The sequence below is a fragment of the Salvelinus alpinus genome, chromosome 12, assembly GCF_045679555.1.
Source record: "Salvelinus alpinus chromosome 12, SLU_Salpinus.1, whole genome shotgun sequence".
In the NCBI taxonomy this organism is placed as follows: domain Eukaryota; kingdom Metazoa; phylum Chordata; class Actinopteri; order Salmoniformes; family Salmonidae; genus Salvelinus; species Salvelinus alpinus.
The window spans coordinates 7978301-7991810 of NC_092097.1; the positions used below are offsets into that span (position 1 = coordinate 7978301).

Below are 13510 nucleotides of genomic sequence, written 5' to 3' on the forward strand. Positions count from 1 at the left end.
TAGCTATGTTTTCCTGGATATCCTTGAGCTGTTCGCTGCTCTTATTTGCTTCTCCAAGTTGTTCTTTGTCTTTTCTTATAAGGGAAGCCATGGCATGTTGGGCTCGAGTCTCAGGGTCTCTTTACTCACAGATGGACTCAGATTGGCTCACTCTCTCCTGGTTACTTAGTGATATACAGTGGGGAGAACAAGTATTTGATACACTGCCGATTTTGCAGGTTTTCCTACTTACAAAGCATGTAGAGGTCTGTCATTTTTATCATAGGTACACTTCAACTGTGAGAGACGGAATCTAAAACAAAAATCCAGAAAATCACATTGTATGATTTTTAAGTAATTAATTTGCATTTTATTGCATGACATAAGTATTTGATCACCTACCAACCAGTAAGAATTCCGGCTCTCACAGACCTGTTAGTTTTTCTTTAAGAAGCCCTCCTGTTCTCCACTCATTACCTGTATTAACTGCACCTGTTTGAACTCGTTACCTGTATAAAAGACACCTGTCCACACACTCAATCAAACAGACTCCAACCTCTCCACAATGGCCAAGACCAGAGAGCTGTGTAAGGACATCAGGGATAAATTGTAGACCTGTACAAGGCTGGGATGGGCTACAGGACAATAGCCAAGCAGCTTGGTGAGAAGGCAACAACTGTTGGCACAATTATTAGAAAATGGAAGAAGTTCAAGATGACGGTCAATCACCCTCGGTCTGGGGCTCCATGCAAGATCTCACCTCGTGGGGCATCAATGATCATGAGGAATGTGAGGGATCAGCCCAGAACTACACGGCAGGACCTGGTCAATGACCTGAAGAGAGCTGGGACCACAGTCTCAAAGAAAACCATTAGTAACACACTACGCCGTCATGGATTAAAATCCTGCAGCGCACGCAAGGTCCCCCTGCTCAAGCCAGCGCATGTCCAGGCCCGTCTGAAGTTTGCCAATGACCATCTGGATGATCCAGAGGAGGAATGGGAGAAGGTCATGTGGTCTGATGAGACAAAAATAGAGCCTTTTGCTCTAAACTCCACTCGCCGTGTTTGGAGGAATAGAAGGATGAGTACAACCCCAAGAACACCATCCCAACCGTGAAGCATGGAGGTGGAAACATCATTCTTTGGGGATGCTTTTCTGCAAAGGGGACAGGACGACTGCATCGTATTGAGGGGAGGATGGATGGGGCCATGTATCGCGAGATCTTGACCAACAACCTCCTTCCCTCAGTAAGAGCATTGAAGATGGGTCGTGGCTGGGTCTTCCAGCATGACAACGACCCGAAACACACAGCCAGGGCAACTAAGGAGTGGCTCCGTAAGAAGCATCTCAAGGTCCTGGAGTGGCCTAGCCAGTCTCCAGACCTGAACCCAATAGAAAATCTTTGGGAGCCGAAAGTCCGTATTGCCCAGCGACAGCCCCGAAACCTGAAGGATCTGGAGAAGGTCTGTATGGAGGAGTGGGCCAAAATCCCTGCTGCAGTGTGTGCAAACCTGGTCAAGAACTACAGGAAACGTATGATCTCTGTAATTGCAAACTAAGGTTTCTGTACCAAATATTCAGTTCTGCTTTTCTGATGTATCAAATACTTATGTCATGCCTTAAAATGCAAATTAATTACTTAAAAATCATACAATGTGATTTTCTGGATTTTTGTTTTAGATTCCGTCTCTCACAGTTGAAGTGTACCTATGATAAAAATTACAGACCTCTACATGCTTTGTAAGTAGGAAAACCTGCAAAATTGTCAGTGTATCAAATACTTGTTCTCCCCACTGTATTGATATGTAGATTTTAAAGGCTTCATTTAAACTATGTCTGGTTTCTTTATAACCTCAGTCTTGACGGTACAAAATAGAGCTACTCTCTCCCCAAGCGTCCTATCGGTACACGCATGCACCTCTCCCTGTGTTTTTACCTGGTTCTTACCAACACATACATTAGCATAAGCATTGCTAGCTAACTCGGAACGAGTTCCATACCTAATCAGGCAGTACCATTGCCCCTTGTGTAGTACAACCTACTTTCACTCGTTTGTGTTGACTAGACTGACGGGTTTAGCCTCTCGGCATTACGGTCGTGGGAGATGTTCTACCTGAAGACGAATACCCACGCGGTTCTCTTTTCGGCTAGCACTATGCTAGCTATAACAACTGTAGCCCACAAGCTGGTTGCTAGCTAGCTAACACCTACACTAGCCCACCACAGCTATAGTGTTTATATACAGTTCTCACTTCAGCTAGCCATTAGTCGTGAGGCATCTAATAAGCTGGCACACACCTGTCAAGGCTAATTCACAGCATGTACTACTGGGTTAACAGGTCTTTTTCCACAAATTGGGGACTAAGGAAGGGTAACAGTGGCTTGACTGTGGCCCAACTTGACTCCCCCGGTTCTAATAATAATAACTAATAATAGCCACTGCTACTCCGCCTGAGGTAGGCACTCGTACCCCCTTGCTTTTGGGCTGGCAGCTCAATGATGCTGAGAATCCAGCTGCTACAGGCTCTTCCACCTACGGAGGAATTGCCAGCTTGTTCTCTCATTTAGTACATCTAACATTTACTAGTTTCGTTGGCTAAACTGACTGGTTTACACCTCGCGTGCTATGGTCAAAAGAGACTATCAAGACCTAAGAAGCAATGCTATTTCTTCGGCGAACACGATGCTAGCTATTGCGAGAATATTAGCCCACTGGGTGAACCCTAGCTACCCTGCTGAAAAAAACAGCATAGACTAGCCTAAATTTCAAGCTGGTCCATGTTGGTCAGTGCCGGTCTAACCAGCATGGTCTAGCTGGTTAGGATGGCTGACCAGCCTATGCTGATGTTTGCTGTTTTTTTCAGCAGAGTAGCTAACACAAAGGCCTCATGGCTAAGCATCGACTAGCACATGCATAACACGGTTAGCAATACTTTTCTTCAGGAGTTATTATGGGCCCGGTACCCCATAGGAAACAAGCAGCTCTCAGGCAGCTCTCAAACAACTCCTGCAAGTTTTGTAAGGTTTACCAAGTATTGACCGGGGCTAGCTTAAGCTACGCTACAAGCCAAGCCCTCACGGCGAATGCTACCTGGCTAACCACTGTCTAGATATTGCTAGCTTGGCTCTCGTATTTAGTTCAACTAGCATTAAGTTGCGTAGTGCCTAGTAACTGAACCTGTCCCACCATGCAGTGATCCGGTCCATGAGATGCGGCAAGGCTGGCTGTTCCACTGCTAACCTAGGTGAAATGTGCACATGGCCTACCTCAGCTAGCACACCGCTAGCTTAGGTCCCTTGCATAGTTCACATAACATTCAGTTGTTTTTGTGCTTACTAACCTAACCGGCCCCTTCTATTAGGTTTTCCGGTCCAAGAGACAAAAAAAACAGGTCAGCTACTACGTAAAGGCTGGCCTTGCCACCACCTGCACCGCAGACTTGGGTACCGTGGCAAACCGGTCTTCCCCTCAAATCAAATCTAATTTTACTTGTCACATGCCCCGGTTTGTTGAGATCAGTGTTTGAAGAACTTGACTGGCCTGCACAGAGCCCTGACCTCAACCCCATCAAACACCTCTGGGATGAGATGTTTGACGAGCAGATGTCCACAAACCTTTGGTGATGTAGTGTACCAACATTTTCCTCTGGGCAAGTCTAGAGAACATATCTAAAGATAACCACATAAACTTTTGTGAATGCAGGTGCTTCTGAAGCTTACAAAAATAAGTTGGGGTGTGTGAAGAGTTGGCAGTTAAAACAAGTACACTGAATTTAGACTACCAAATATCAAATGCCTGTTTAGACCCAATCACCATCTCTCCAAGTAAGTTACTAAACATCGTCCAGTTTTTAACACTTTTCCATTTTTGTAATTTAATGTCGTAAGCTTTGAAATTATTGATGTATGTCCATTTTAGGTGTTAAAATTCATTAAAAAGTTGATGACCGTGGTATGATAAACAAATGATTATATTTTTTTCACATTTTAATTTTAACTTATTGAAAATACTAATATTAATGGACCGATATACAAACAAATCTGAAAATGGATAGAAAAATTTCATTTCAGCCTTTGGTGCCTGGTCTTAAGCAGGACAGATGTCGGGCTTAGGTTTCCTCACATGGTCTGGTCATTAACCTTGAGGGACAGCATACTGCAGCGCAGCAGGAGTCACCACTCTGTAATCAGTCATCAATCTTTATCTCTTGGGTCATTACCTGCTTTTGCTGGACTCCAACCCATTTAGTCTGCTGCAGAGATTTATAAGTTAGAGACTGCAGTAACCTCAGTCTGACTTCAAAGAAATCAGTACCATTCAAAAAGAATACACATCAGTTGAAAAAGCAGCAATGTGAAATCACTTTAAGTGACAGACAAAAAAAATCCCCAATTTGCCTATGGATCATATATATCCCAGTAATTTCCTTGTTAGGGTTCACATTGTGAAGATTAGATCACCCGATTGAGAGTCATTATATAAGGTTTACTCGTTACTGATGGATGACAGGTCATCACAAACTAATCTCTTAAACCACTCTGAATTATTGAAGAAGACCAAAATGTCAGTTGCATTATTTAGAAGCTTGCAGTAACAAAGTCTGGCGGTGGAGAATTCTAGGTCAGGAAAGGGCTGGGGGTGTTCCCCCATGGCATCACAGTCGAAGGTAATGTAAACCTTTGACCTTGTGGTATCTTTCACAGAGGATTTTAAAATAATGTAACAAAGACTCCTATTTAAATAGACATTTAAAAACACATTCAAAGATTTTCCTCCACACACATTATACTCACTGAGATTTTTATAGAGATTAAAAAAAATGAATATATAATAACACATGTTTTAAGTATTTTCACAACTAAACACTAAAACCAACAAAAACATTCAGGGAGACTTTGACTTGAATAAGTCAACTCAAGAGACCCTGGTGTCAGAGTACAATTTCCATGAACTTAGCCAGGTACGATCTTTCAGACTGCTCCTTTCGGATCTCCTATGTATTACAGAAACCAGGGTTTGGTTTCCAGAGAGCCGAGGATGAATGTTGCATAAGAAGCCTGTTGTCCCTAACAGGAGCATAACCTTCTTTCTGAACAGGCCTGGCCTCCTAAGAAGGTCGTTTCACTGCATGTCACCAGGCCCAAGTCTCTGCCTTCCCCACCAAGATGCAGGGTGTGTCCATCTGTTTGTCCTCCATATCAACTGATGCTTAACGAGCAGATAGAAGGTACGTATACACATGCTGGCACACACACACACACACACACACACACACACACACACACACACACACACACACACACACACACACACACACACACACACACACACACACACACACACACACACACACACACACACACACACACACACACACACACACACACACACACACACACACGCGCACGCACACAACAAATGATCTATCTGCTGTAGATATCAGATATTTCAACAGATATTTCAACATATACAATGCCTTCAGTATTCATACCCCTTGACTTATTCCACATTTTGTTGTGATACAGCCTGAAGACAAAATGAAAAAAAAAAAAAACATCTCACCCATCTACACACAATAACCCCTAATGACAAAGTGAAAACATGTTTTTAGACATTTTAGCACATTTATTGAAAATTAAAAACAGAAAAATCTCATTTACATAAGTATTCATACCCCTGAGTCAATACATAGAATCACCTTTGGCAGCGATTAAGCTGTGTCTTTCTGGGTAAGTCTCTAAAAGCTTTGGCACACCTGGATTGTTCAATATTTGCCCATTATTCTTTCCAAAATTCCTCAAGCTCTGTCAAAGTGGTTGTTGATCATTGCGAGACAATCATTTTCAAGTCTTGCCAAAGACTTTCAAGCAGATTTAAGTCAAAACTGTAACCCGGCCACCCAGAAACATTCACTGTCTTCTTAGTAAGCAACTCTAGTGTAGATTTGGCCTTGTGTTTTTGGTTATTGTCCTGCTGAAAGGTGAATTCATCTCCCAGTCTCTGGTGGAAAGCAGACTGAATCAGGTTTTCCTCTAGGATTTTGCCTGTGTTTAGTTCCATTACACATATTTTTTATCCTGAAAAACTCTCCAGTCCATAACGATTACAGTGCCTTGCAAAAGTATTCATCCCCCTTGGCGTTTTCCCTTTTTTGTTGTATTACAATCTGTAATTTAACCTCTTTTGGGTGGCAGTATTTTCACGTCTGGATGAAAAGCGTGCCCAAAGTAAACTGCCTTGTTACTCAGGCCCACAAGCTAGGATATGCATATAATTGGTAGATTTAGATAGAAAACGCTCTAAAGTTCCTAAAACGGTTAAAATGATGTCTGTGAGTATAACAGAACTGATATGGCAGGCGAAACCCAGAGGACAAACCATCCCCCCCAAAATGTCAGCCTTCCACTGTTTCCAATGGCTTTCATGTCTATTATGAGGCGAAGTCCTCCCAGATTGCAGTTCCTAGCGCTTCCAATAGATGTCAACAGTCTTTAGAAAGAGTTTCAGGCTCGTTTTTGGAAAAATGAGCTAGAAGTTGTAGTTTTTCTAAGTGGCTCCCATTTTGGCTGTAGTGTTTCCATGCGCGTGGGTGAAAGCGCGTTCTTTGTTATTTATCTCTGGTAATGAACATACTCTGTCTTCAATTTTATCGTTTATTTACGTATTAGGGTACCTGAGGTTTGATTATAAACATTGTTTGACTTGTTTGGATAAGTTTATTGGTAACGTTTGGGATTCATTTTGTATGCATTTTGAAGGAGGGAAACCGGTGGATTATTGAATGAAGCGCGCCAGCTAAACTGAGTTTTTATGGATATAAAGAAGAACTTTATCGAACAAAAGGACAGCTTGTGATGTAACTGGGACCTTTTGGAGTACCAACAGAAGAAGATCTTCAAAGATAAGGCATTTATTATATCGCTATTTCTGACTTTCGTGTTGCTCCTGCCTGGTTGAATTCGTTTTCTTCATGTTTTTGAATGCGGGGTGCTGTCCTCAGATAATCGCATGGTGTGCTTTCGCCGTAAAGCCTTTTTGAAATCTGACACAGCAGTTAAGCTATTTTGATGTATAATACTTGTATTTTCATGAATGTTAAATATTTATATTTCTGTAATTTGAAATTCGCACTCTGCAATTTCACCAGATGTTGGCCAGTTGGGACGCTACCATCCCACCTGCCCATAAGAAGTTACATTTATTTTTATTTGGATTTCATGTAATGGACATACACAAAATAGTCTAAATTGTTGATGTAAAATTAAAAAAAAATCTTGTTTAATTTATTTATTTATTTATTTATTAACTGAAAAGTTGTGTGCATATGTATTCACCCACTTTGCTATGAAGCCTCTAAATTAGATCTGGTGCAACCAATTACCTTCAGACGTCACGTAATTAGTTAAATAAAGTCCACCTGTGTGCAATCTAAGTGTCACATGTTCTGTCAAATGATCTCAGTATATATACACCTGTTTTGAAAGGCCCCAGTGTCTGCAACACCACCAAGCAAGCGGCACCATGAAGACCAAGGAGCTCTCCAAACAGGTCAGGAACAAAGTTGTGGAGAAGTACAGATCAGGGTTGGGTTATAAAAAAATATCTGAAACTTTGAACATCCCACAGAGCACCATTAAATCCATTATTAAAAATGGAAAGAATATGCCACCACAACAAACCTGCTTAGAGATGGCCGCTCATCAAAACTCACAGACCAGGCAAGGAGGGCATTAATCAGAGAGGCAACAAATAGACCAAAGATAACCCTGAAGGAGCTCCAAAGCTCCACAGTGGAGATTGGAGTATCTGTCCATAGGACCACTTTAAGCGGTACACTCCACAGAGCTGGGCTTTGCGGAAGAGTGTCCAGAAAAAAGTCATTGATTAAAGAAAAAAATAAGCAAACACGTTTGGTGTTTGCCAAAATGCATTTGGGAGACTCCCCCAAACATATGGAAGAACGTACTCTGGTCAGATGAGACAAAAAAAATAGCTTTTTGGCCATCAAGGAAAACACTAAACCCAACCCCTCTCATCACCCCGAGAACACTATTCCCAGCATGGTGGTGGCAGCATCATGCTGTGGGTATGATGTAAAGAATATGGCACCACAAAAAACATGCCAAAACTCACGGACCAGGCATGGAGGGCATTAATCTGAGAGGCAAAGAGACCAAAGATAACCCTGAAGGAGCTCCAAAGCTCCACAGTGGAGATTGGAGTATCTGTCCATAGGACCACTTTAAGCCGTACACTCCACAGAGCTGGGCTTTACAGAAGAGTGGCCAGAAAAAAGCCATTGCAAAATAAGCAAACACGTTTGGTGTTCGCTAAAAGGCATGTGGGAGACTCCCCCAAACATATGGAAGAAGGGACTCTGGTTAGATGAGACAAAAAAAATAGCTTTTTGGCCATCAAGGAAAACACTAAACCCAACCCCTCTCATCACCCCGAGAACACTATTCCCAGCATGGTGGTGGCAGCATCATGCTGTGGGTATGTTTTTCACCGGCAGGGACTCGGAAACTAGTCAGAATTGAAGGAATGGTGGATGGTGCTAAATACAGGGAAATTCTTGAGGGAAACCTGTTTCAGTCTTCCAGAGATTTGAGACCGGGACGGGGGTTCACCTTCCAGCAGGACAATGACCCTAAGCATACTGCTAAAGCAACACTTGAGTGGTTTAAGGGGACACATTTAAATGTCTTGGAATGGCCAAGTCAAAGCCCAGACCTTAATCCAATTGAGAATCTGTGGTATGACTTAAAGATTGCTGTACACCAGCGGAACCCATCCAACTTGAAAGAGCTGGAGCAGTTTTGCCTTGAAGAATGGGAAAAAATCCGAGTGGCTAGATGTGCCAAGCTTTTAGAGACATACCCCAAGAGACTTGCAGCTGTAATTTCTGCAAAAGGTGGCTCTACAAAGTATTGACTTTGGGGGAGGTTTCAGTTTTCAGTTTTAATGTCTTATTTCTTGTTTGTTTCACTTTTTATTTTATTTTGCATCTTCAAAGTGGTAGACATGTTGTGTAAATCAATTGATACAACCCCCCCCAGAAAATCTATTTTAATTTCAGGTTGTAAGGCAACGAAACAGGAAAAATGCCAAGGGGGTGAATACTTTCGCAAGCCACTGTATAAGCATACCCATAACATGATGCAACCACCACTATGCTTGAAAATATGGAGAGTGGTACTAAGTAATGTATTAGATTTGCCCATAACATAACACTTTGTATTCAGGACAAAACGTACATTGCTTTGCCACATTTTCTTGCAGTATAACTTTAGTGCCTTGTTGGAAACAGGCACTGTTTTTATTCTGTACATGCTTCCTACTTTTCAGTCTGCCAATTAGGTTAGTATTGTGGGGTAACTACAATGTTGTTGATCCATCCTCAGTTTTCTCCTGTCACAGCCATTAAACTCTGTAACTGTTGGCCTCATGGTGAAATCCCTGAGCGTTTTCCTTCTTCTCCGGCAACTGAGTTAGGAAGGACGCATGTATCTTTGTAGTGACTGGGTGTATTGATACACCATCCAAAGTGTAATTACTAACTTCACCATGCTCAGTGTCTGCTTTTTTTTAACCAATAGGTGCCTCCCTGGTCTTTGTGGTTGAATCTGTGTTTGAAATTCACTGCTCGACTGAGGGACCTTACAGATAATTGTGTGTATGGGGTGCAGAGATGAGGTAGTCATTCGAAAATCATTTTCAAGTCCATGCAACTTATTATGTGACTTGTTAAGCAAATGTTTTACTCCTGAACGTATTTAGGCTTGCCAAAACAAAGGGCTTAAATACTTATTGACTCAAGACATTACAGCTTTTCATTTTTTATTCATTTGTAAAGATTTCAAAAAACATAATTCCACTTTGACATTATTGGGTATTGCGTGTAGGCCAGTGACCAAACATTTCAATTGAATCCATTTTAAATTCAGGTTGTAACCAACTACTGATAGAGGGTGCTGTGTTGCTGTCACGGTCGTTTTCCTCCTCGTCTGAAGAGGAGCATGGATCGGACCAAAACGCAGCGTGGGTTGAATACATATTTGTTTATTTAAGACACCCGAAGACGGAAAAACTCTTAAACAAACTACAAAACAATAAACGACGTAAACAGACCTGAACTTGTGAACATAATAACATGAACGCACGAACAGGAAAGAACACACGAATGAAATGAACGAAACGAACGAACGAAAACAGTCCCGTGTGGCACAAACACTGACACAGGAACAATACCCACAAACAAACAGTGAGAACAGCCTACCTTAATATGGTTCTCAATCAGAGGAAACGTAAAACACCTGCCCCTGATTGAGAACCATATCAGGCTAATTGAACATGAACCCAAAATAGAAACACATAACATAGAATGCCCACCCAGCTCACGTCCTGACCAACTAAACAAAGACAAAACAAAGGAAATAAGGTCAGGAACGTGACAGTTGCAGCCACCATGACTCCATCTAGGCACTCGCCCATCATTGTAAAAATATTTTGGAAGCTATGTAAATGCATTTATTAATGTCTAATGTTTGTTTTTGCCACTTTTTTATTCTATTACAGAAATGTTTTATTCTATTATTAAAATTATGTGAACTAACCATAAAAACAGAGAAATATATAAAAACATTTTCCTTAAAGTATAATTGTGGGAGATTACTAATGCTACTGTCCCCACTACAACAATACAAATACTTAAATACATCTAATTTTGTCCTTGAAATGTTTAATTGAAATACTGTAGAGTTGCATTCATTCCTATGGAGGACTGCTCCTACTGGGGAGTGCCAATATGGCCGACAGGTGACTACAAAGCCCCTCAATGGCCAATACATAGCATCAGCAATCCAGGGTTTATATACATCATTGACTGTAATACAGCAAAATGTGGAAAAAGTCAAAGGGTGTGAATATGTTCTGAAGGCACTGTGCATTACTAAGGGATGTCTGGGTAAAGAGTCAACACATTGAAAGTTAAGTTAAATACAGTTATATGAGATATGGTTCAGGGCAAGGTCTTTAGGTATTATGTCAGCTTGTTTTGCTCCTCTCTCCTTTATAGGTCCCATTATCCAAGTGTCAGGTTCTTCATGCCATACTCCTAGGTACTTTATGCTAGCTAACCTCAAAGTCAAACATAATCTTATCTTATAGAGGTGTCAGCGTGTGTAAAAGAGGCGAAGTCAGGTGCAGGAGAGTAGCGTGATATAAACAGGCGCACTTTATTAAAGTTCCAAAACGAGAGCACAACATAAATAAAATGCGCTCAAAAACACGGAACATAGCAAAAGTAAAGCGCGTAAAAAGACACCACAGCAACATGAAACAATTACACACAAAACATGATGGGAAACAGAGGGTTAAATACAAGTAGCTTAATTGGGGAAATGAAAACCAGGTGTGTATGGAAACAAGACAAGACAAATGGATATATGAAAAATGGAGCGGCGATGGCTAGAAAGCCGGTGACGTCGATCGCCGAACGCCGCCCGAACAAGGAGAGGAGCCGACTTCGGCGGAAGTCATGACAAGAGGTCCTAGTCTAAACTTTAATATAGTAGGTTTGCCTTGATGAAACTGACGCGAAAAATATAGGCTACCGGGAGTAGTGTTGTGGTAACAGGGTGCCGTTTAAAGGGGGTGTGTGTCTTTTGCAAAATCAGTGATAAAGTGATTTCATCATAACAAACTGGCAGTCAATCAATGAAGTAGCCATAAAAGTAATGCAACCCTAGTCAGAATGTTCTTGGTCAGCAAAGTCGGAGACATGCAATCAATGCCAAGAAATAGTGGAGCATGACGCCTGAATTCTAATCAAACTCTAATCCATAAAAATTTTACTTTCACTAATGATTAGCCAGGCCATGTTCTCCTCAAATCCCCCATGCCGTCTTTTTAATTAAATGTTTAAATCGGAACTTTATTTATCAGTCCAAACCTAAATCCATTTTACTTAATTTCTACCGGCATGTCACATGTGCAACCAGAGGAAAAAAAACTTGAGACCACCTTTACTCCACACTACAGAGATACATACAAAGCTCTCCCTTGCCCTCCATTTGTCAAATCTGACCATAAATTGATCCTCCTGATTCCTGTTTACAAGCAAAAACTGAAGCAGGAAGTACCAGTGACTTGCTCTATAAGGAAGTGGTCAGATGACGCGGATGCTACGCTACAGGACTACATATCCCAATCAGAAGCCATGGATTACAGGCAACATCCGCACCGAGCTAAAGGCTAGAGCTGCTGCTTTCAAGGAGCGGGACACTAATCCGGACGCTTATAAGAAATCCTGCTAGACCCTTTCCAATTTGCATACCGCCCCACCAACAGATCTACAGGTGACACAATCTCAATTGCACCCCACACTGCCCTTTCCCACCTGGACAAAAGGAACACCTATGTGAAAATGCTGTTCATTGACTACAGCTCAGCTTTCAACACCATAGTGCCCACGAAGCTCATCACTAAGCTATGGACCCTGGGACTAAACACATCCTTCTGCAACTGGATCCTGGACTTCGTGACGGGCCACCCCCAGGTGGTGAGGGTAGTCAACACCACAACTGCAATGCTGATCCTTAACACAGGGTTCCCTCAGGAGTGTGTGCTTAGTCCCCTCCTGTACTCCCTTTTCACCAACGACTGATTGGCCAAACACGACTCCAACACCATCATTAAGTTTGATGACGACACAACATTGGTAGGCCTGATCACTGACAATGATGAGACAGCCTATAGAGGGGAGGTAAGAGAGCTGGCAGTGTGTAACGGTGCTCTAGCTCTTCCTCCTCCTCGGACGAGGAGAGGAGAGAAGGATCGGTGGACCAATACGCAGCGAGGTATGATGACATAATGAATTTATTAAATAAAGACGAAACACGAAGAACACTTGAATAACTTATAAAATAAGAAAACGACATAGACGAAACCTGAACATGGAACTTACATAAAGACACGAAAGAACTCACGAACAGGAATAGACTACATAAAACGAACAAACCGAAAACAGTCCCGTGTGGTGCACAGACACAGACACGGAAGACAATCACCCACAAACAAACAGTGAGAACAGCCAACCTATATATGATTCTCAATCAGAGGAAATGAATAACACCTGTCCCTGATTGAGAACCATATAAGGCTAATTAACCAACACACTCCCACATAGAACAAACAACACAGACTGCCCATCCCAACTCACGCCCTGACCAACTAAACACATACAAAACAATAGAAAACAGGTCAGGAACGTGACATAACCCCCCCCTCAAGGTGCGAACTCCGGACACACCACCAAAAAGTCTAGGGGAGGGTCTGGGTGGGCATCAATCCACGGTGGCGGCTCAGGCTCTGGGCGTGGTTCCCACCCCACCATAGTCACTACCCGCTTTCGTAGCCTCCTCCAAATGGCCACCCTCCAAATTAACCCCACTGGATTAAGGGGCAGCACCGGACTAAGGGGCAGCACCGGACTAAGGGGCAGCACCGGACTAAGGGGCAGCACCG

The 13510-nt window shown here is 42.3% G+C and overlaps 1 long non-coding RNA gene across 1 annotated transcript in view; it reads left to right on the top strand.

Annotated features, from left to right (window-relative positions):
* Positions 1-13510, top strand: part of LOC139535214 (uncharacterized) — a 55183-nt gene that overhangs the window by 12601 nt on the left and 29072 nt on the right. The window contains exon 3 of the long non-coding RNA XR_011667078.1: positions 5081-5210. This is a non-coding gene — a long non-coding RNA (uncharacterized lncRNA). The remainder of the gene's footprint in view (positions 1-5080; positions 5211-13510) is intronic.